This window comes from Molossus molossus, unplaced genomic scaffold, assembly GCF_014108415.1.
Source record: "Molossus molossus isolate mMolMol1 unplaced genomic scaffold, mMolMol1.p scaffold_m16_p_9, whole genome shotgun sequence".
Taxonomy (NCBI): domain Eukaryota; kingdom Metazoa; phylum Chordata; class Mammalia; order Chiroptera; family Molossidae; genus Molossus; species Molossus molossus.
The window spans coordinates 39,581,657-39,604,151 of record NW_023425403.1 but is presented as its reverse complement, the minus strand read 5'-3'; the positions used below and the strand labels follow the sequence as shown (position 1 = coordinate 39,604,151).

The 22,495-nt window shown below is 36.0% G+C and overlaps 1 pseudogene; it reads right to left on the bottom strand.

Annotated features, from left to right (window-relative positions):
- The window catches only part of LOC118622359, a 39,059-nt pseudogene extending 23,027 nt beyond the window's left edge, over positions 1 to 16,032 (bottom strand).
- Between the last annotated feature and the right edge of the window lie 6,463 nt (positions 16,033 to 22,495).

Sequence of the window (22,495 nt, the reverse complement as noted above, 5' to 3'; positions counted from 1 at the left end):
ACTCCCCTATGCAGTCATTTAAAAATATATTAACTCTTTCATTCCTTCCTCTTAGTTTGAGATGGCTATTTTTCTTTCAGTTGACTTGTTTTAATTGACATATGTATATTTATCACATGTATATAAGCTGGTTTATTGAATAAAGTAGTATAAGATTTAATATCAAAACATTTTTGATAGTTAAGATAATTTTTTAAATTAAAATGAATTGTTTAGTTGAATATTGCTTTTATAAATTTTGATATTTAAAATATGAAATTCTTTTTTTTTTAGTTCAGAGTTTTAGAACATAAAAATTATATAAAAATCTAAATTATTTATTAAAGGGACAGAATGTGTTATCCTTATCAATAAATATATCAACTTATATTTCTTCCTGTAAATGTAATATCTACTTTGAGTTGTAATCACTCTGTGGAAGTAGATATGCAAATTAAATATACAAGTGCTGCCTTTATGCTGCCTTTTTCTCAACTATATCTAAACATCATTCCAAATAAAAAACTATAGTATTGAAAATTTTATGTTTACAAAGTCATTTTTTTTTTTTTTTTTTTGGTAAAGTCTCAAGAATTAGATTGTAAGATTGACTAAAACAATTTTAGGAATTCAAGATTTTTACTGAGATGTAATTGAAATATAACATTATATTAGTTTTAGGTATAAAATATAATGATTTGATGTTAGTATGTGGTGAAATGATCACCACAATAAATCTAGTTAACATCTATCACCACACATATCTACAAATACTTTTTATTTTTTTAAATATCACATACATTTTATTGGGTTCTTTAAAAAGGTTATTCTAATATCCTATCTTATTGATACATATCAATTTTTAATTCTGGCTCTAGCAAGACAAAGTTATTAAAGAAAATATTTGGGATATTCTAAAAATTGTCAATACATTTTCCAAGTGGGCTTACCCCTAACAAATTACTTGTCAGCAGTTACCTAAACCTTTTCTCTCTAGTCAGGACAATCCAGTTGAAGGAGAACCAATAAGGAGAGAAGCAGAACTCTGGCTCAGTTGATTGGAACATAGTCCTATAAGCTTGAATGGTGGCAGGTTTGATTCCTGGTCAGGGCACATACCCAGGTTACAAGTTAGATGTTTCTTTCTCATATTGTTGTCTTTCTTCCTCTTTCTCTTCTTTCTCTTCTTTCTTTCTTTCTCTTCTTTCTCTTCTTTCTTTCTTTCTTTCTTTCTTTCTTTCTTTCTTTCTTTCTTTCTTTCTTTTTCTTTCTTCTCTCTAAAATCAATTTGAAAAAAAAGCAGATAGGAGAGTTTTTAACAGTAGCATCACACAGAATTTGTTTGAAAGAGCAAGAAATTGCTGCCCCAAAACTAACTTAAAATTATCAAGTTGTCTTTGTTATTTCAAGGAAGCAATTCCCATATAATTGTCCAAAGGTCTCAGATTCTGATGAGAACTTTTAACATCTACTCTCTTAGCAACTGTCAAATACACAGTACAGTATTATTAACTCTTGTCACCATATTGCATATTACATCCAGGGATTATATATTTTATAATTGGAATTTGGTACATTTTGACAAACTTCAGCCATTTCACTACCCCGATCCCTGTAGTCCCTACCTTGGCACCTGGAAAACAACAATCTCTTCTTTATATCTATGAGCTTGGATTATTAGTTTTGTTTTTAGATTCCACATATAAGTGAAATCCTAGGGTGTTTGTCTTTCTCTATATGACATTTAATTTAGCATACCATCAAGGTCTGTTTTTGTTTCAAATGGCAAGGTTTTTTTCTTTTCTGTGGCTGAATAATATTGCACTGTATGTATATACCACATTTTCTTTATTCATCCATTGTTGGGCACTTAAGTTGCCTCCATGACTTGGCTATCGTAAATCATGCTGTAATGAACATGGGGGTACATATATCTTTTCAGTTTAGTGTTTTGTTTTCTTTGAATAAATACTCAGAAATGCTATTCATGAACATAAATTATGCTTTCTATTATTTTAAACCCCAGTCATCTTTCCAGGCAATGTTATATAGTGAAAAGTGCTTAAATGTGCCAGTAATGTCATCTTATAAAATAACAGCCACCATTTATTGGGCATTCACCATGTACCAGACATTGTATTAAAGACATATCATACATTCTTTCCTATCTCTCAACAAATAGTGTAAATTTTTTCAGAACCACTGAAATTGCCCTCATTGCTTATTAGCAAACTGAGCTTAAATGCTGCTAATTAAAGTAGCCTAGGTCATGCAATTAATGGTTGACATGGATTCAAATCCAGGCTTGGAAAGTTCAATCTCCTTCTACCAGCATATGTTCCTGAGAAAACGAACAAGCAAAAAACAATTGTGCCAAGTTCCTATCTCTCAATTGCCATATTTGGGCTGGACTCAGAGACCTCACCTTCTTCATTTTCAAACTGGGAGTAATATTTGCCTGACTTGAAAGGCTAATGTGAGTAGCTTCCCCCCATCAAAATGTTTACTTTAATTGTTCTCTAAGGATATTTTGCATTTATTATTATTATTATTATTATTTTTTCCAAATCTTTATTGTTGGATGTAAAATGTATTACAGATGTTCCACATTTTTCCCCCATTGACCCCCTCCTCCCCACTCCCGCCCCCCCTCCCACCTTTTCCCACACTATTGTCTGTGTCCATTGGTTATGCATATAAGTTCTTTGGTTTATTTCTTCCCACCCCCCCAACCCCTTTCCCTTTGAGGTTTGTCAGTCTAGCAATGAGTTTGTGCTTCTTAATCCCTTCACCTTTTTCACCCATTCCCCCAACCCCCTTCCCAACTGGCAACCAACAAAATGTTCTCTGTATCTATGAGAATGTTTCTGTTCTTCCTGTTCATTTTGTTTGTAGATTCCATTGTTGATAGATATGTATTCATTGCCATTTTGTTTGTTCATACATTTTATCTTTTTCTTCAAAAAGACCCTTCATCATTTCATATAATAACGGTTTGGTGGTGATGAACTCCTTTAACTTTTTCTTGTCTGGGAAAGTTTTTGTATGTCCATCGATTCTAAATGACAGCTTTGCAGGATAGAGTAATTTTGGTTGTAGGTTCTTGGTTTTCATCACTCTGAATATTTCTTGCCACTCCCTTCTGGCCTGCAAAGTTTCTTTTGAGAAATCAGCTGACAGCCTAATGGGTACTCCCTTGTAGGTAACTAGCTGCCTTTCTCTTGCTGCTTTTAATATTCTCTCTTTGTCTTGAACCTTTTGCATTTTGATGATGATGTGTCTTGGTGTGGGCCTCTTGGGGTTCATCTTGTTTGGGACTCTCTGTGCTTCCTGGACTTGTATGTCTGTTTCCTTCACCAAGTTAGGAAAGTTTTCTGCCATTATTGTTTCAAACAGGTTTTCGATTTCTTGTTCTCTCTCTTCTCCTTCGGGCACCTCCAAGATGCGAATGTTGGCACGCTTGAAGTTATCCCAGAGGCTCCTTACTCTATCCTCATTTTTTTGGATTCTTTTTTCTTTTTGCTCTTCTGATTGGGGATTTTTTGCTTCCTTATATTCCAAATCGATGGTTTGCTCCTTGGATCTACATACTCTATTATTGAAGCTGTGTAAATTATTCTTTATTTCAGTTAATGCCTCCTTTAATTCTAACTGTGTATCCATGATTTCTAACTAGTCCTTTTTTATGCTCTTGATGCCCTCCCTAAGTTCACTGAGGTTCTCACTAAGTCCATTGAGCATCCTTATAAGCAGTATTTTGAACTCAGTATCTGTTAGGTTGCTTATCTCCCTTTCGCTTAGTTCTTTTATTGGGGTTTTGTTCTGTTCTTTCATTTGGGACCTGTTTCTTTGTATCCCCATTTTGGCTGCCTCCCTGTGTTTGTTTCTGTGTATTACTTAATGAGAGGTATGGGGCTCGCTGAGACCCAGTGCTGCTCGTTTGAAAGAATTTAGGAAAAACCTGAAGCAGGATCCAAGACCGGCCAATCCTATGGTTAAGCAAGTGGCAACAGCTTGAAAGTTGTGTGGGGCGGGGCGGGACCTCAGGGAGTCAGCAGGGCTCACGAGTGTGAGCCAGGTTGCTGGAGTCCCAGATATGGCAGCTGTCTGCCGCCCCAGGGAAGGGCTCACCAAAGGAACAAAGGCCTCTGACAGCACGTTTGTCCCCGAGGAAGCCCCCTCTCCAGCTCTCGCTCCAGTGCCAAACAGCTCAGTTCTTCCCTGTGTGTCTCTGGTGCCCCTCGAGCTGCCTCCCCTCCGAGCTTAGAGGGAGAGAGTCCGATAAGTCCGTGCGCGGGCCCTTTAAGGAGCTGCCTGGGGCTCCAGCCGCTTCAGCTTCCCTGAGCCTCAGTTTCCACTGGTTTTTCCAGCCAGAAGTTATGGGGATTCTCTTCCTGGCACTGGAACCCTGAACGGGACACCTGGTGTGGGACGGGGACCCCTCAGTCCTCAGGAAGGACCTTCCCAGCCGCGGGATCCTCCTGATTTTTATCCACCACGCTTGGGTGTGGGACCAGCCCGTCTCGCTGCTGCGCGCTCCGCCGCCGCTGCGCCGCCGCCCCCCCCTCGCGCCGCTGCCCCTCCTACCGGTCTGGATGTAGCTGCTCTTTTTTTTTTTTCCTTAGTTCCGTAGTTGTACGACTTCCATTCAGCTTGATTTCAGGCGGTTTTGAATGATGGTTGTTCTGTAGTTTAGTTGTAACTTTGATGTGGTTGTGGGAGGACGCGATACCGCGTTTACCTACGCCACCATCTTGACCGGAAGTCGCATTTATTATTTTTAATTTGTGTTGTTCCTTAGTAGTTTCAAAATGTGATCTGAAGCCCCTTGGAGGACCCCGAGATCTTTTCAGTGTGTCCAGGAGGCTCTGCTTTTTTTCAAATATGTGTTTGTAGAAGGTTGGATCTTCTCCATATACTTCAATTGAAACAACAGATCCCAACAAATTGATTTAGTGAAGAAACAGTGAAAAAGTAAGCTGTTGTCTATTAAACTAGATATTAAAGTAAATCACAAAAATATAAAACACTTTTCTTTACACTAAACTTTTGCCTTGGAAATATTGTCAATAAAATGTATTACTTTTGTTTACATTTATGTATTCATTATTATTATTTAAAAATGATTAGTGAATATTTCTTAATTTGTCAATTTTGATTTCTAACACAACAATATCAATAAATATAACTGACATAAACAAAAGTCCTCATAAGCTAAGACTGTAAGAGTTTCCAAGGTGGAGAAGTGTGAGGACCACTGCTGTACATATTTGTGTCATTTTTTAAATTCCTTAAAGTACCACTTGATATGTATATAGTTGCTATTTATTGACGGTAAAAACATCATAAACATAGAAATAGTGTTGCTTCTTTTATTTTTCAATGTATGTAATGCCATGCTTTGTACATAATAGACACTTAAGAAATATTTGGAGATTGTCCTTTTGTGGAGGTTGATTAATTTATCCTCACTTTTACACAGGCAGTTAAACCCAGCGCAGAAACTCAAACACAGGATCATAATGTTATTCAGAGTCACAATTAGAAAATAAATTTTCCTCCAAAATTGAAGGATTTCATATTTTAACACTGGAAAATATTTCCCCTTTTTAGAATATTGTGACCCCCTCCTGGTTAATACCCACTGGCTTGCAGGCCAGAGCCAGGGCATTTAATCACATCTTACTAAAGGGAAATTATTTTCTTTCATGTAAAAGTTGAAATTTATTTTCACAATGTAAGTTTCTAAATATACATACTTAAATACTAGCTGAAAGAATCAAAGTAACAAATTTACTGTAAGAGTGGAGGAAAATAAAATGGAAATTAATTTTATAAAGCACATTTAAGCTTCTCAATGGCTAGAAAGCCACTTCTGTCTTTCTATTAAGCTGTTGGATTTTTATCTTTCTCTGTGTGCATATGTTCCCATCTCATTTCCGTACATGGCTGCCTGAAATTAGCATGAGGCAAATCTAAGCATCCCACAATGGGAATCTCAGAGTGAGAGAGGGTGGGTATAGCTTTACAGGTCAATCATGCATAACTAACTGACTGGGCATTGCTTTCTCTCCATTCCAACTCCCCAGAGAAAGAATTCAATTGTGTGTTGTTCACTCTTTATACAATTATCTGAAACTATCTCAGTAGTGTATTCAGGTTGGGAGGGAGAGAAAATATTATTTCACAAGGAACATAAAGCTAACTTTATGGTTTTCTGTTTTGTTTTCTGAAGGAATGTAAAGGAGCAGATATATGGAAAGGTTCTTTAGCTTTAGGACTCCAAATAATTAAATCCTTCAAATGATGTTAGACCTGTAGATAAAGTTATAAAAAATGCCTACAGATTTATTAAAAATCTATCCCCAAATTATATAAATTTTTGCTTCAATGACTTTAATATAAGTTGTCGTAATCCTCTGGGAGTTTTGATCAAAAATATAAATGTTATTATAGCTACAGTAGCAAGTCATATATAATGCCTAAATGGCAGTTTTAGTTGGTTGCTCTAAAAAATAACATTACTATTCTACATAGATAAATTGATTGGTTCTAGAATGAGATAAATAGGCTTATGTTTGATACATTTCAAAATATAACTGCATACTTACATACTGAAACTTTCCAGAATATATATATATTTTTATAATTTTGCCTTATCTGAAATGCAAAAAGTATAAAAATGTCAATTTTTATACAATGCATAATATGGGAATAAAATTATGTAATTTTAAAATAAGCTTTTAATGACATTATAATATACTTGAACTAAAAAGAAGTTATCCAGAAACACAAAGACTTGCCTTAGGTCAATAGGCACAAAGCCTTACTTGTTTTCCCTCAAGTCTGTGTCTAGAAGTTACCAAACAGTTAAGGGAGCTTTGAGAAAAGCTCTACAGCTAACAATTCTAGTGCTACGCTTGTCACTAAAATATTTCCTTAGAGTTTATAGATCTATTATCCTGCAATACAGGCACCGCTAACAGATTTTGCTTAATAAACAAATCTTGTAATCGGATACAGCTACATAAATTATGATATATTTTTCTACTAGTCTCAAAAAATATTCATAAAGTAAAATATCTGACTTACTAAATTCAAGTTATTAAATATGAAATTGACTACAAAATACACAGAACTTTGATCCTGTGCATTATTAAAAGTCTAGTTTAATGTAAAAAAGGAATATAGGAGTTACATAGTATACATCAATTAAAATAATTATGTGTGTATTTCTCAATGTATTTTATTCTCATTAGAAGTAGTAATAATCACCGTATAATATATTTCAGTATTATGGACTGGTAATGGGAAAACTTTGGCATGCCCACCTTCCTTTGTGGGAGAGGTGAGGAGGTTCCGTGAATGATTAAAAGTTCTGTAAAACAGAAACTAGACGAGTCTGGAAAGGCAAGATAAGCCCTATGTTCATCATCAACACCCTTCCAAATCAGATAGGTACAAGGTAGGAGAATTCTAAGGAATTTAGAGATTTGAGTATATTTTAATGATTCAATGTTTATTAGAGAAAACAATTTTAGTGTTCCTGGAAAAAGGAAGAAGACAGGCCTTTTTGCCAATTAATTACTAGATACAGAAGAAAATAATGTGACAGAGAGACTGAGAATCAAACTAGGATGTGGAAGGGAGGCTAGCGAATGGCTCTGATTATAAGTTATTTTGATGAAGGCAGGGCAGGAAGGACTTTGTCCAACTTTGTGATGCTTGATCTAAGATTTGAAAAATTGTAAGATTTAACTTGTCAAAGTAGTAGATAAAATAGGGTGAAGGTTGGTTTTAAAAAACATTTGCTTTTGTTTTAAGTAAAATTTTTTATTTTTTATTTATTTTTTATCCTCACCCGAGGACATTTTTCCATTTTTTGTTCAGGTAGAGTAGGAGGGAGAGAGAGGAACAGAGAGAGAGAGAAACATCGATGCGAAAGGAACACATCGAGTGGCTGCCACCTGCACGACCAACCTGGGCCGGGGACAAACTGCAACCGAGGTACGTGCCCTTAGCGGGAACCGAACCCGGTTCTCTCCAGACCGCAGGCCGACGCTCTAACCGCTGAGCCAAACCGGCCAGGGCTAAGTAAAATTTTTTAATATTGACATTACAGGAGGTAATGTCACACACCCACCCCTGCCTCCCCTCCCTTGGCCTTCACTGAACTATAAATTTATTTTCTCTGAGCCTAGATAAGTAAAAACTTTTCTCTCATTTTCTTTGACTTTCTCATGCAGGGCTCTGGGTTCCCTATATTGTATAATTTTGGATATCACCTCCTATAATAGTTAAAGTGAAACTTCATCATCTGTAACAAAAACCTAAAAAAAAAACCCAAATCATAGTGATTTAAATAAAAAATATATATTTTTAATATAATAGTCCTTTCAATTCAGACTACTGGGCAGCTATGTTCTCCAAAGACATTCAGAAATTACATACTTTTCCTCCTGAGTTTCTATTATTCAATAGTTTATATTCTCATGTACGTGGTCCAAGTTGAATTTCTTCCACATCTTCATTCCAGCCAATGGGAGGGGGCAAAAGGATAACTTAGGAAAAAGAGATTAAGTTGGATCTATGGGTGTGCGTGACATGCCCACTCACATACTACTGATGACAATGCAAAGTACATGTACACACCTAGCCAGAAGGTAAGCTGAGGCAAGCTAGGTATTGGCTGGTTGAGCAAATGTCTAGATAAATTCTAGTTCTATAGAAGAAGAGATCATAAATTTAGAGAGAAAATCATTCTCTTGATTCTTCTATTACCTCCAATCCAGTTGGCTCTTGGGCCTGCTCAGGCAGGGGCATTCTTTCTTTACATATTTCCTGGCCTGACTCCCATTCCTAATTCTGTTTTCACTGTCCCTTTTATATGTACCATTCTCTCATCTATGCTTTTTTATTTTTTATTTTCTGATCTCCACTACCCAATTTTGTTATAAGCTCTTTTAGCTCAAAATTATTTTTGTCTTATACAGAAAATGTAGTGAATGTTGATTTTAAATTCTTAGAGAATTTCAGAAGGGATTTCTACAGTTAAGTAAATTGAACAGGATATGATGTACATGGTGCATATGATTTGGGTCTTGAGTATTGTAATGTTTAGGAACTCTACAAATGGAGAGAAAAGGTAATTCTAGTTGAAAAGCCAATGTATTAAAATATACCACTGTTAATAAAAAGTACAGGGCTTCTATGAAGTTAATATAATGCAATTCTGTTGGACTCTTGTGCATTCAATAAAATTTTTTTAGATGTTTAATATATACTTAGTTTGACTGCTTGAATTCATTCATGATCAAAACACCCAAAACTCACTGTCCAAGTGAATCTAATATTGTACTAGAGGGAGAGGAATAATTAATTTTTAAACATATAAAATAGATAAATTATATAAGTAGGTTAGAAGGCATGGCAAACCATACATATATATGTATATACACACACACACACACACACACACACACACACACACACATTTACATATACGTATGATACATTTATTAAATTATTAATTCATTTAGGAAACTATTGAAAGCTGACTACATATGCTGGAAATAATGATCAAAACTACCGATGCCATCTTCACTCTTAAAATGTATAGTGGAGCAAGGAATATAGATAGCGAAAGAATCACTGAAGTGGAAATTTCTGTTATGTGAAGTGCAGTTTGCTATGAGAGTGGACACACAGTCAATTTTGGTATAAGGGTGGACATTACAATCTCAAAGAATAATTAGTTGCGAGTCTAACAGTAAAGAAGACAAGCAATTTTTAAGAACTGAAAAAATTCGGTGTGTAGAGTAAGGAGAGGAGAGGCGTACCCTCAAGAACAGGAAAGCCAAGCAATCTGCAGTTCTTTTAAAGTTAAGCTAAAAGTAGAACCAAGAGAGATTGTTGACAGAGTAGATGGAGAATTAGATAAGACAAGGATATTTCCAAAATTTTTCTCCTTTGAAATTGAAAGACAGGTACAATTTACTGGCATGGAGAAGACTTGCAGTGATTCCAGATTATTTGCTAAACTTTCATACTGGCTATTTGATTTGGGGCTTTGGGGCTTGTGTTTACATAAATGGGATCATACTCTATACATTGAACTGCAATTTGTTTTGGTCCATAAATAAGAAGGCAAAAAAAAAACTTGCTTTTTCAGTATGTATAATTTCACGGAATTACTTTTAGCTGCTTCATTATTTGTAGTGATGTAGATGTATAATAAAAACTTAAATTAATTAAATCAAAATAGTTTATTTAATCACATTTTATTTAGGTAATTTAACATTTTTAGTATTTAATTATACACGAGTCAAGAGCTGCTTGAGCACAAAATAAGTTAAATAAAAAGTTAATGTAAATATTACAAGTAATAATTTCATTTATTTACATATATTTTTATGTAGTTTGTATATGGATTATCTGTCCCTTTATGTGGTCTCAATCCTACTTTTCTCTAATAGTAGAAAAATCTTATCATGATGAGTGGGATTCTGATGTCTTTAGATAAGAGTTTTAGTATCACAGGACTTCTAAACTCAAGAGTATTACTTTATTTGGTGAACAGTTGGATAGAAAACTATCTGTTAAAAGTCAAAGAAAGTTCAGTTTCTGCTGGACTGGTTGAGAAATGCTGTGTAAACATTTAGGAGAAACAAAACTTCCTTGAGATTTTTTTCACAAATAATGCTTTTATTACTCAATATTCACCTGAGTACCACTCTTAGAACCTCAGCCCTGCATAAGATACCATACTGCTCTTCACTCTGCAAGTAATGTGACCAAGTTTCTTGGTGTATTCCATATATTTTAGTGCACACAGGAATAATTCTGTGGCATATATTTTTAAAAGTGAAATGCTGTGTCTAAGGATTTGCAAATTTTTAATTTACATGGTACCACCAAATTCTCCTCTGAAGACTAGAAGAACTTACACTCTTTTTAGCATCTTACAAGAGTTTCAATTTCCACAATCTTGATAATATGGATATTATAAATCATTAATATTTTTATCAATGTGGTCATTATTATTACAATTTTCATTACTCTACTTCCTACAGAGATAGAAAGTCTTTTCACATATTTTACTTTTATTTATGTATTTTTAAATTCCTATGCATATCTTTTGCCTCATTTCAATTGTATTTTAATTTTCTTTTAAATGATTTGTAGTTGCTCTCTTATTGAATACACAATTCTTTATTTAATTTACTGTAGTACTTTCACCAGCTCTGCGTTAACATGCATTTTAACTTGTTTAAAGTATTGCTTATCATTGGTCATAAAGAACTTTTCTTCTGTATGTGACTGTGGGTGTTGTGAACTGTGTGTGTTTACTACGGTCAAATGCCATCCTTCATTTTCATTTCGATTCTCTGTTCTGTTTAGTGCTCTGGTAGGCCCATAAAATGAGTATGGAAGTTTTCCAGTATTTCCTATATACCATTATACTTTTAAAAACATAAGTATTGTCTATTCCTGAAATTCTGTAGCAAAAAAATAATACCCTTAACACCATGTTCTGGGATGCGGTTCTTATTCAGCTTTAGCAAAAATGCTCTTCTAGCCTTCCTTTGATTTGAATGCTAAGACAAGTGGCTCATTTTCTGGGTGCTTTTCTTTTTTGACTTCGCAGTCAGAGAAATACTGAGTTCCTGCCACCTCCACTCCATGTGGTTGGAAACGATTTTCTAGTCCAGAGAGAAACATTTCACATTTTATGCTTCTCACCCCAACTCGTTAGCTTCCCTCTGAATTCGAGTTTAACTGTGAGAATTTTTTAAAAAGGTGTTCACTTTTCTTTTCTGCTTCTAGAGAGATGATTAGGAAATGTGCATAAGGGAGCACTACAGTGGTTAAGGAGAGTTAACCTTGAGGCAGGCTGCCAGGATATGAGCTCTGACTGTGGTGCTAATTAGGTTTGTACCCTGAAGTTACATAACATTACTGTACCTCGGTTTCCTAATCTATTAAGGGGATAATACTTCCAACCTCATTAGGTGTCTGTGAGCTTTAAATGAGTGTATATTTGTAAAGTTCTTAGAGTAGTGCTTTAGCTCATAGTAAGTACTCAATAAATATTACCTAATATTGCTGTTATCATTTAACAGGAGGACATAAAATTGAGTCAGGATAAATGATCACTGCCATATAATATCTGTGGCACATATAAATCTTAATCTTCAAACTCACATTAGTGGAAATATGTAAATATTATTTTCTATTGTCCAACTGCATTTTGCTTCAAGGAAAATCATGGTTACATTGGAAAGCATCCGAGAAGGAGAATTTCTGTGGATGGCCTTTACAACAACCAAAGTTACAGATCATCTGAGCTTCATGTAGAGAAATGGGAATTAATATGTGATACAAATGAGAGAAATACAAGAGCCCGAGTCCACAGTAATTGGCATTATTTGGATGTAGAGTGATGAGATAGGATAAAAAAAATAACCCCATCATTTTTCTCCCCTGAAGAATAGGATGACATATTAATGCTGAGTGGGAGTTAGGAGGAAATGCAGACACTCATGATGGTATTTTCACACATGTGGCTGGAGCCCATTTCCACATTCTCTCCTTACCTGCTCACTACATAGGAGATAGAAAACAGCTTTTTGAAAGTTTTCTCCTTCTCTTACTTGTGTAGTCTCCATCCTTCACAATAAATGCTCAGCTATTGCTACACACGAATACAAAGCATCAATGACGTTTTTAGTGGTGGAATAGAGCTGAGGACTTGCAGAGTCTTCTACCCAGGAGGCCACTGGAAAAGTCACTGTCGTGCCTGATCAGCGCACCTGTCGTAGGAGCTTCCCTGGAGTGCACTCTCAGCCTTGTGTAAGAAGTGATGGGTGATGCCTAGCTCTCCACTATGAGTCTTAGTTTCCATAGTTGGGGCAGAAGTGAGCTATGGAGAAGGTACATCACCAAGGAAGGAGACAAACAGTAGAGTTGTTAATAACAGCATGGGTGCTGGTTGGGTCAGAAACTGTAAAAATAAATCATTTGCACCAATAATATATTTTTGTTCTACTACCTCATTTTCCCTCAGACTGGATTTCTATTTTTATCCCTTATTTTTTCCAGACAATTTCACTAAACCGTGGATTTGTTTTTCCATTCCCCAGTGCTGTTGCCATATTCAAGGAAATTACATAGTTCCAGCATCAAGATAGGGGATGGGGTGAAATAGCACACCCCCTTGTGACCTGTGTACTACCATTGTTTTTATAGCAGCCCTGGCCTCTGGACACTGATAGTTTTGACCGTTGAAAACTCAAAGACAGAGACCTTTAATGTTTAATGATTTTCCTGACATACACGTACCTAGAACAAAAACAAATCATTTAGTACTTCAAAAGTATTATTCTGCTACATGTGTTTTATAACTAGTGAGAGCACATAATCATTCCTCATAGCATTTATTTTTCAAAATAAGTTTTACTATTTCTACCTGCTTCTTCCAAATGTTCTTTAGACCGATGTTGTAAAGGTCTGTTGTGATTGTTCTCTCAGAAAGATGGGTCTTGCTACCTGGAAGGCGCTTTGTTGGCAAAGCAACACGGTAAGATTATGTAAGTTTCCTTAGTGGCAGACTTTAGGAAACAGCAAAATGTTTTGCAAATTTTTACCATTTCTTGCTCCTTTTAGGTTTTTTATGTTTCTCCCAATCCTGCTGAGTTGGGCTGTCTTTCTGTGTGTGCCCCAGGCTGTCTGTAAGAGGCTCGGGCGTGAGAGCAGGGACCCAACACTGGAGGAGGCGGGTAAAGGTTGGGGAGGTGGTGGCTATTTGGGCAAGATCTGCAGGCAAGGTGTCCCAAGTTGCTCATGGCAGGCTTCCTGATGGAGTCTGCACTGTGGCTAGTAAGATCTATTGCTTTGTCCTGGCCAGTATGGCTCAGCCGTTAGAGCATTGGCCTGCGGACCAGAGTGATACGGGTTCAGTTCCCGCTAAGGGCACGTACCTCAGTTGCAGTCTGTCCCCGGCCCCAGTTGGGGTTGTGTAGGTGGCAATCACTTGATGTGTCCCTTTCACGTCTATGTTTCTCTCCCCCACCCCAACTCTATCTGAACAAAAAAATAGAAAAATGTCCTCGGGTGAGGATAAAAAAAAAAAATCTATTGTCCTTTGATAAATTCTGAGTTCTAGTTACAGTGCTCCCAGCCTCTTCCAACTCCTCAACCATGCTGATCTCATCAGTATTCTGTATGAGGCATAAAAAATATGAACCTCTTGGGCAGAGTCCCACATACCTAGGGAAGCCAGACAACTCTCTGTATTATCACTTTCCCCCAGAAGATAAATCACGGTCTGAAGGTGTCTCTCCTGGCACTGAGCTCTGCTACTTTAGGGAAGTGTGAAGCAGGCCAAATGAAACTGTTCCTATGCTGGTTGATGCACCTGTCCTCTGACTGGATGCTTCAATGGTGTGCTAGAACCTCTTCACCAGACTCCCTGATTCCCACAAGGGAATTAGCCTCCAGGATGGTTGTCAAAATCAATGTTCCAAGGGGTGGGATGGGGTGGATGTTGGTAGAAAATACCTATTCTGCCATCTTTGTGATGACTCTTCATAAATTCACTTTTGTTGTTTTAAAATTCTTTCATTACAATTGCATATAAAAGTATCAATAGTTTGAGTCACGTTATGACATCCGCTTTTTTTTACTATTGATTGTAACATTTATTATCCAAAATACCTTATAAAATTTGTTTTTCTCCTTCATTTGATATCTTAGTGAAGGAATCCCTCTTGAATTCAGCTACCAAATAAAAGACAGAGTATTTCTAGACTCTTTCTCCTCCTTCATTAGTCCATGTCAATTTTGTCTGCTAGGTCGTGGTAAATGTGGTCTCTATTCTCCTTTCCTACACTCTGTCTGGTGTAGGTGCTCATCATGTGTTCCCTGGACCGAGGACTCAGCCTCCTGATTCATCCTCTTCCCTCAAGTCTTGCCAACCTCAAATGTGTCTTCTTGCCTGGGGCCAGGCTGCTTCAACTGAACATACTTCGTAATCAGTACTATAAGCTAATAAAACCTACCAGAACTGCCTCTGCCTGGTTTCCCTGTGCTACATGAAGGATTACAGCTGTGCTTCAATATTGATGTCGTCTCCTCTCAGGGCACAGCAGAAGCTCAGACTTCTGCAGTGGCCCTAACCAGAAGCGTCATGCCTACCTTAGTTCATCATGTGAGCATGTGTACTCATTTTATATGCAGTATTAGACTTGAATAAATGTGGAAGCACTAAAGCAGAACACTGCCAGTCCTTTCAGTGATATATACCACTTTCCATGCACACCTGTACTGTATAATGTGCTTGTGCAAATTTTTAAAAGCATATCTATTAGCTCCCAACAGATGGTTTCAAAAAGTTACTCCATGTAGACAATAGGCTGACCTGATAGCATCTTTGTGCTTAAAAAAGAAAGAAGGTATATTATGCCCTGGCCTGTTTGGCTCAGCGGTTAGAGCGTCAGTCTGCTGTCCAGAGACCCGGGTTCGGTTCCAGCTAAGGGCACGTATTTAGGTTGCAGTTTGTTCCCGGCCCTGGTTGGTCGTGTGGATGGCGGGCACTTGATGTGTCCCTTTCATGTCGATGTTTTTCTCTCTCTCTCTCCCTCCCTCTCTATCTGAACAAAAAGAAAATGGAGAAATATCCTCGGGTGAGGAAAAAAAAAGAAGGAAGGAAGGAAGGAAGGAGGAAGGAAGAAAGGAAGGAAGGAAGGAAGGAAGGAAGGAAGGAAGGAAGGAAGGAAGGAAGGAAGGAAGGAAGGAAGGGAGGGAGGGAGGGAGGGAGGGAGGAGGAAGGAGGAAGGAAGGAAGGAAGGAAGGAAGGAAGGAAGGAAGGAAGGAAGGAAGGAAGAAGGAAGGAGAAAGAAAGGAAGAAAGGACGGACAGACATTGTTTCTTTGTGGTAGATGCCACAGTTGCAGGACTTGGTCTAGTTTCACAAACTGCATCACCACAAGCGGTGGCACTACTTTTGTTAATAGCAGCATGGACGCTGGTTGGGGTCCTGTCTTCCTGCGTCATGCTGTTTCACCACTTACACCTTTCTTCTTCTTCTTCTTCTTCTTCTTCTTCTTCTTCTTCTTCTTCTTCTTCTTCTTCTTCTTCTTCTTCTTCCTCCTCCTCCTCCTCCTCCTCCTCCTCCTTCTTCTGCTTCTTCTTCTTCTTCTTCTTCTATTTCCGTCTTTCCTCCTCCCTCTCCTCCTCCTCCTCTTTCTTCTTCTTCTTCTTCTTCTTCTTCTTCTTCTTCTTCTTCTTCTTCTTCTTCTTCTTCTTCTTCTTCTTCTTCTTCTTTTCTATTCTATTCTCACCCAAGGACATTTTTGCATTTATCTTCAGACAGAGGAGGAGGGAGAGAGGGAGGAAGAGAGAGAGAGAAACATCTACGTGAAAGAGAAACATGGAGTGGCTGCCACCCACACCACACCAACCAGGGCCGGGGACAAACTGTAACCGAGGTACGTGCCCTTAGCGGGAACCAAACCCCGGACTCTCCAATCCACGGGCCGTTGCTCCAACCGCTGAGCCAAACCAGCCAGGGCTCTTTATTCTTCTTATCACTACCAATTTTGAAAACCTTCTCCACCCTCTTTCTTTAATAATTTCTACTTACCCATATGTTTTTAATTCGTGTTACTTCTTTCTTGAACCTGTAATTTTACTTCCATCAAATGTATTGTATGCCGCTATCTTAACCATTATCACACTGTTTTCTGTATATACTGTTTGTTTTTTCCAATGGACTAAAACTTCATGAAATCAGATTACTTCTCAGCCCAGAAATTTGCACCTAGGTATCAACCCAAGAATAATAAAAACATATTCAAATAAAGATTAGCAGACAGATGTTCTCATTGACAGAAGTCATAAGAGCCAGAGAGGTAAAATAACATAATTGTCCATCAATAGTTGAATGGATAAACAAAATGTGTTATAACCACACTATAGAATAGTCAGCTATAAAAGAACTAACTAGGGATACATGTTATAATATAGATGAACCTCAAAAACATTATGCACAGAGAAAGAAACCAGATATAGGAAATCACATATTGTATTATTCCACTTATTTAAAATGCTGTAAAAAGTCTAATCTTTAAAGATAGACAGTATATTGGTCATTGACTAAAACAGGTGAGAGGGAAACCAGTAGTAAATATGCTAAGGGATTATTGGAGTGATGAGAATATTCTAAACCTGACTATGGCAACAGTGCAAAACTTGGTAAATTTACTAAAATATTCATCTACACACTTGAAATGGGTGAATTTCATGACATGACAACTATTCCTCAATAGAGTTGTTTTTAAAAACTTAGTTTACATCTCTATTTGTTTTTGTAGTTTTAACTACCAATCCAAGATCTGGCCCACACAAAGTTTAGATGCTTTCATCTCTACCAAATTTCAGCTCTCCCCCGATGTTTGTCTGTTTTTTATTTTTTCATTTATGATTAGAATATAAGTATCTTATTGCTCATTGGTAAATTTTTGTTTATATCAAAGGTCACCTATAATTCTAATATAGTCCCATACAATACTTGTTAACTGTTAATTCTGCCTTTTGCATTTTCCCACAGGATTTTCTGCTGAAAACAATTATTTGAGATGATTTCTGAAATGTAAAGTTCTGTAATGAAATAGAAGTTTGCAAAATTGCATGGCATTGACATCTCTTGAAAGATTCATAATAAAGGCTTGTGATTACATAGATTTTTGGAATTTTGAGTTTGGGACTCTGTTTAAGTTTGTGATGGTTGGCTGTTGTTATAATAATGCTGCATTTTGTTTTAAAAGCCAAGTTTGTAGTGGTTTGCAATAATAAATGTTATTTCTGATTCACAGATCTGAGAGTTAGCAGGATGTAGGTCTATTGCTTCAGGCATCACTCTTTTTGGGAGATGGGTTAAGGGATAGAATGTGTCCTGGGGCAGGCTCTTCTCATAATTAATTACAGGGGACAAGAGGCCACGCTGTACCACAGGGCACCTCAAAAACCTCTGCTTGAATGTGGTATATGTTGTGCTCACTAATTAGAGCCCCAAATCAATGGTATGAAAAAAATATACTTTGTCCATAGTGAAGTCATGACAAGGGAGGAAATGAAAGGGAGGCCTCTGGCCTTGGTCAAGAGAGTTTTCTTAATTTATAAATGAAATTCACTCCCCTGTCCTTTTTTTTTTTTTTTTTTTTACCACAATAAATTTAGAATCCCATTTTTGTGGACCATAATTTGAGAAACAATGATAATGTAAAAATGTAAGTCTCAGCTCTGACTACATATTAAAACCAGATAGGGTGTTTTAAAAAAAAAAATGGATGCCCAGGCTCAAGGTAGATCAAATAAAACTGAATCTTTGGGGTGGGGTCCAGGCATTGTACTTAAAAATTTCCTTCATTTAATCTGTGCATATATAAGAAAAAGTTGAAGACTATTGCTGTACAGAAATTGAATATGGCAGAATATTTTTCACAGTCTTTATTGGAACATTTCTTATTAGACTTCAATATTTATTTTTATATCTTTAAACTTAAGTCCATTTTATTCAGCTGTACCTGAATTTTAGTCTTCTAGTTACAGAAGTAGTAGTTTTTCTTTAAGTTAAATGGGCTTTAGTCTAGTCTTGTGGACTAATCAGGATTCTAGATTTTGTTTTCCTTGGGGTGAGTCTGTAAAGAGCAGTTATATATCTCTTTGTATGATTATTTCTGCCCCTTCTCTCCCTCTGGTATATTATAATATGGAAGAGAGAATATATTTTGAGTCACAGATATATTATGATTAACTATCATGCTTTGTGGAAGAAATAGAAAACACAATATGGTCTCAATGTTCTATATTTGCAGTTTTAAAAATGCATAGCCAATGAATGACAACATTATTCATAAATGTCACAGGATATTAAATCTAATGGGTTTCAAAATTTTGGTTACCCTATTGGACAGCAATTTTCAACCTTTGCCATCTCATGGCACACATAAACTAATTACTAAAATTCTGTGGCACACCAAAAAACATTTTTTGCTGATCTGACAAAAATAAGTGTAAGTTTGCTGCATTCACACCCACATGACTTTTGTTGTTTTGGCTGTTGTCATTTTTAATGGTAAATAGGCCAGTACCCCTAACTAAATAGTCAGGTATTGCGTGTTTTAAAAATTCTTGTGGCACACTAGTTGCAAACCAGTGTTATAGGAGATTCTTATTTATACCATAAAATAAACATCTGTTATTTGTCTTTGAGCTATGTTTATTGCTTTTTAAATTAGTTTTCAAATAATTTAAATAGAAAACACTATTTAATAACTACGTATGTTTTAAGAGTTAGAAACATTCCCTTCATATTATTTTATTCATATTTATGATTTGAAATTTTTGAGCACTAATATGTAACAGTAATACAGAGTATGGAATAAGAAAGAAATAAAGAAGTCTAAATCATATAAAAGCATATTAGCAATAAAAAGGCAAGAATCAATAGAGAAGAAAAGCATAGTACATAAAGCAGGATAAAGTAATCAATAGCAGTGGATTATAGTATACAGTTGCTGATGATTACAGGAAAATCCACTTGAGTCATATAGTGACACTAAAGAGGTGCAAGAAATAGCCACTGCAAAATTGCTTTAAACAAGAGATAAAGGAAATCCCAAATAATAATGATGAAGTGCAAAAGAAGACCATGGACAAAAGAAAAGGGCAAAAAGTCATAAAACTTTCTGAAGCATTTAAAAAAATAATTTGGGGAATTATGTGGTTTTAGGCCACTAAAGAAGAAGGAAAAAAAAAAAGATATCTGGGCTCTAAAACAGATATTAACAGAGCTAAATTAGGTAGTACTAATTAGGTATCACTTATTTTTTAAGGAATTAGTATGGATTGTGCCAGTTATTAATTTCTGCATTAAAAAAAAATCACCATAAAATCAGTGGATTGCATCAATAATTGTTTTATTCTCCTCTCTCATGATCCTAAGAGCTGATTGATCTGAGTTGAGTAGTTCTCACTCGGAGTCTTATTTGGGGTGCAAGTCCGATGGTCACTGGGTCTGAAATGACCTCAAGTGCTTCCACTCTCGCATGCCTTCATGTATCCTAGGCTCCCCCACGCCATGGTGGCTGAGTTTCTCAAGAAGACCAGGCAGAAGATGCATCCTACATATGACCTAGCTTCGGAAGGCATATGATATCACTTCAATTGTAGTCCAGAGATTCAAAAGGAAGACATGTAGAGCCTCTGTCTCAAAGAGACATGTCGATATTACACGGTGAAAGCACTTAGAATAGAAGATTTGTTTGCTCCCACCTTGGAAGAATAGTCTGCTGCATGGATCTTAAATTTTCTTTTCAATTTTACCTTGTGGATGCTGAAATATCTCCCATAGACAAAGCTTCAGGAAAAGGTTCATGAAGGAGTAAATGAATCACTGAATTGCTAAAATGATTCATATATAAATGCTTTTGGCAACTTTAATTTTGGGGGCATCTGTCTTCTGCAACAGTCATACATCAGACAACCTGCTGCGTTCAGGCCTTCACTTCTGTTGTTTCGAGGCCACACAGAAAACAATGAATTCTTCCACGTGTTAGACTGTACTTCAAACATTTGAAAACAGCTTTCTGTCTCATTTATATCTTCACTTTAAAGGTTGTGTGTATTTTTAAATAATTTTAATATGACAGGTTTCTAATCCTCTTGTCATTTTGACACATTTTTCTGGAATTTTTCAGTTTTCAAATGACCTCTTGAAAGTGTGTGTTCCCAGTAGAACATAATACTTTAGGTAATGTCTCACCAGCTGAGGATATAATAATACAGCACTTCCCTTGTTAGGGTTTTATATTTTTATTAATGCAGAATAAAATATGTTGCCATTCAGAGAAAACATTTCACAACATATCAAATGTATATTTTCATTTTTAACTGTATAATTTTTAGCCCAAGTGAAAATCAGAGGCCCCCATTTTGTCACTTGGAAAGTTGTCAAGAATTTTAGGGCCTTTTAAAATTGACATTTAGGAATAAAATGTCAAAAAGTTAAGAAAACAAAAGTTATTCTAAATAGGTTACAATTCTAAAATAAATCCAGAGGATTGACACAAAATGAGATCATGCTGTTTTCATATCAACTATCAAAAGAAGCTTTCAAATAATTCATAAGACTTCTGATTTAATGCCATATGGCTGGCATCTCTGAACTTTCTATTTGAAAATGGTAAAGACCTTCAAAAACAGAGATGAAAACAATACAACTGTTAGAATTATTTAAATTATTGTAATAGTTAAATTTGTAATAATTATCTGGCTTATATGGTTGGGTCAAGTTTCTGTTTCCTCAGAGCCCTCCCCATCTATATTTTTACTCTAAATTCTATAATCTCTAGAAATTTGTTCAAAGTTTTAGCACAGTTGTCAGATTTACTAGATTAAAATCACAGGTTTACTACTTATTGATATTGAGCAAATTACTTAGCATCTTCCTGACCTAGTTTCTTCATCTGTAAAATAAGAATATTAATAGAATCAAATCAGAAATACATATCAAGTACTTAAAATACAGAGCACATGACTCAGTAAGCCTAAAATAAGTGCTCAGTAAAAATGGGTTAATAATAATTACCTTCATATTGTAAAACAGAATATTTTAGTTTGATTAGAAATACTGAGACATACCATCCTTCCTTCAATATTTTCCATATTGGCTAAAAGAAATTATATTTTCAGCAGCTGATTATTGAAGTTCTGTAGCTCCAGTGATTAGAACCTACCTCTGGAGGCATCTGGAATACCATTTCACCCTCATCACCACCACCACTATTGTGCCTCAAATCCTGATCTCTCCTCACTATTTAAGCTCCTGTCTGCACACTATTAGCATAAGTATCACTTGGAGCTAGTTAGAAATTGAGAACTTTAGCCTCTCCCAGTTATACTAATTCAGGATCTGCATTTTAATAAGACCCCAACTTTATTCATATGCTTATTAATATATAAGGAACTATGATACATTTATTCAGAGATTGTAACTCCCAGCAAAAACCTGGCCAAAGAAGATCAGAAAGTACAAAATAAGACCTTCAGAGTCACTCGTAAATTCAAATGTGCTTGTTTGGAGCCATAAGCCAGTGGTGCACTTTGGGATTTACAGTTCTCATCTATTTTATCGGTACACGTTTGGATATTACATAAAGGAATACAAGAAGGATTAATGGGCAAGTGTTTGGAGCTGGAAGCTGAATGCAGTAATTGACTTCTAACTTCAGATATGCAAAGAGGATTTGAATTGCAACCAATTAAATAATAAGTAGAGAAAAAGAACATTGAACAGCACTGTTTGTATTTTAAACATGCTTGGATACATTTTCAAACAAATGAAACCTTTTTTAAAATTAATGATTGGAAGAGAGCCTGGAACACAGAAGATACCAAACAAATATATGTTGAAATCAACTATGAAGTGAAAATAGAGAAAATTACAGAGAATGAG